We start from the raw sequence: 3,116 nt of genomic DNA on the forward strand, positions 1-3,116 counted from the left end.
TCTTTATCCATAAGATGCGCTCTCAAAAAGCGTGATTCACAATTTAAAGGATAAAAAAAACAAAAACAACAATTTCACTCCTTGTAGTAATCCGCTGCAATGTAATCGCCCTACGCCGTGTTATTATACCCAATTCAGCAAGATTAGCTAAAAAAAATAATAACTGTATGCACTGAATAAGCTTTTATAATAGCATTTGCCTGAATATATTATAGTTATACAAGGAGGACAAAAAACTGGCATAAACCCTATTCTCTTTAGAGAAGTCGAGAGGCTTGGCCTTCATGAAGGCTTTGTAACACTGAAACAACATCGCCAAGGTATGTAATGTTGATTTTCGGAGGGAAAGCGGGGGGGGGGGGGGGTAAGAAAAAAATATTCCAAACCAGGAAGTCTTTTAAAATGTTCATAAAACGCTGTGAACCTTTGTTCGAGAATGTGTCTTTCCTTTGACTAAAACCATGGGGCTTCATCGGGACTTATTTGAGCCCATGCCTGCGGGACACATTGTTTTAAAAAAAATCTCCATGCAAAATGAGAGTTGTCTTTCTTTTCTGGTTTAGTTGTCCTTCTATGGAAGGCTGTACACGATTAGATTGGTTGTGTCTGATGATCACACTTGTGGAGGGTAGTTAGAAATATACAGCAGATCCAGATTTCTGAACAGGGTGGGAGGGGGAGTAGACGTCCGGTTTCTAGGGGTCATCTTGAGGTGGACCCAGGAGCCCCCTAAACCTACTGAGTTCTGACGATTCCAGTGAGTGTTTTTGAAAATGGATATTTGTAAGGCCTGTTGCGCCGGCGCTGGATACACCCCTGCTTTATACATGTCACAGACACATGCATGGTTCTTCGTAGTTTATATACTCAAATGTCGCTCACACTGAAAGTCGTCTGCTCCCTTTGTCATTACTGCATGGAATTTTTACCGCTTGAAATAAGATGAACCAAAACATTTTTGAACCAACAAAATGAAGCTAATTTTTACCTATGTTATACGATATCACATAATTTGGGACAGTTTACGGCTTTACACTTTATAAACCGCGATGCTTCTTTTCCTTTTTTGTTGATACGGCAATATTACTCTGCGTCACATAAAATTCATATCTTCATAATATTATCAAATTACACCGAATCCGGGTTTTTTTCTAAATCAAATTAAAAGAAATGAAACTTGAGCACTTTCTACTCGTATTATAAGATATAAAGTAAGTTGGGACAGTATACACTCTTACTTGAATAAAATGAATAACTCTCCGCCATTTTTAATGAACGTCCACAATTGCATCTTCGATAAAAGTTTATGTAGTATAACCAACTACACAGTGCAGAAAATGAGCACCTACACCCATTTTGGAATTTTGTCAAAAGCAGTGGCCGTTAGGATACATGTAGTTTGTCTTGTCAATTTGTCTATTTGTTTTACGTCACTTAGAGAATTTTTTACTCATATTGAGACGTCACTAGCTGTAGGCGAAGTACTATCGTTCCCATAACGGGTCACTTCGCTTGATCGAGCAGGCACATTGGAATAAAATTGAAAGAATGGCATAGCGTGGTCATCCAAACTTACTTTTATATTCAAATCATTTGGCCAATCATTGAATGCAATTTGCAAGCTCGATCACGCGAAGTGACACGCTGTTTTTGGAACAATAGTATAGAATAATTAACTGCGTCTCGTTCTCACCATCAGCTCCATTCTATCATTAACAAATAAAATGCATAACCACAATGATCATCGACCCCAATTTGTCTCTAGTTCGAAGGTTCGTTACTCCGACGACCCACTAGTCCGAAGGTTCACTAGTTCGAAGGCCCACTAGTCCGAAGGTCCACTAGCCCGAGGGTTCACTAGTGCGATTGTCTATACACAGAACATTTTACTGAGGTGCGGGCAGCTAGGGTTGTATCGGCTAAATAGCGTTTAGTACGACTACTGAAGACACAGCAAACTGACTTGCTAAATAGCCCAGAATACTGTGACAATGCTAACTCTCGCTAATTGTTCTGTCGTCTGCTGTGGTAACGCAAAAATAGTGGATAATTGTTGTCTGTTTTTTGTTTGGTTAGTTGGTTTATTGTTGGGTTTTTTTTGGGGGGGGGGGGTGTTAAAGTCTCACATTTTGGGCACAGTCTTCACTTCATTTCTTTAGTTTGTATTCTGATAACGTTATAATTTGTATTCTGATAACGTTATAATTTGTATTCTGATAACGTTATAATTTTCCTCATTGTGGAATGTTCAAGCCCCGCTCGAGCCATGACCGCGTCAAACTTAAAACGTTAACATAGGTAGTGGTTGCTCCTTCGCCAAACGCTCGGCATTTAAGAGGGTCTTTCGGATATAACCTGTCCTGTGTCGCGGTAGGCGTTGGTACGTTAAAGAACCATCACAGCTACGGCCCTGAACGCTAAGCATAGGTCTGAATTTGTGGTACTTCACCTACAGCTGGTGACGTCTCAATAAGAATGAAAAATTCTCGACGGAACGGAAAACATACAAACAATCAATCAATCAAGTCATTGACAACATTACATCTTGTAAACATGTAACTCTTAGTAGAGCTTTCAAAGTGGCGGATCCACAGTAGTATACGTAAGCGAGGGAAGGGGTGCTCACGCTAAAGGACCGATGTTAGACACGGGAAGGGGTGTTCACCCTAAAGGACCGATGTTAGACACGGGAGGGGGTGTTCACCCTAAAGGACCGATGTTAGACACGGGAAGGGGTGTTCACCCTAAAGGACCGATGTTAGACACGGGAGGGGGGTGTTCACCCTAAAGGACCGATGTTAGACACGGGAGGGGGGTGTTAACCCTAAAGGACCGATGTTAGACACGGGAGGGGATGTTCACCCTAAAGGACCGATGTTAGACACGGGAAGGGGTGTTCACCCTAAAGGACCGATGTTAGACACGGGAAGGGGTGTTCACCCTAAAGGACCGATGTTAGACACGGGAGGGGGATGTTAACCCTAAAGGACCGATGTTAGACACGGGAGGGGATGTTCACCCTAAAGGACCGATGTTAGACACGGGAGGGGGTGTTCACCCTAAAGGACAGATGTTAGACACGGGAGGGGATGTTCGCATAAAAGGACCGATGTTAG

The sequence above is a fragment of the Ostrea edulis genome, chromosome 1, assembly GCF_947568905.1.
Source record: "Ostrea edulis chromosome 1, xbOstEdul1.1, whole genome shotgun sequence".
In the NCBI taxonomy this organism is placed as follows: domain Eukaryota; kingdom Metazoa; phylum Mollusca; class Bivalvia; order Ostreida; family Ostreidae; genus Ostrea; species Ostrea edulis.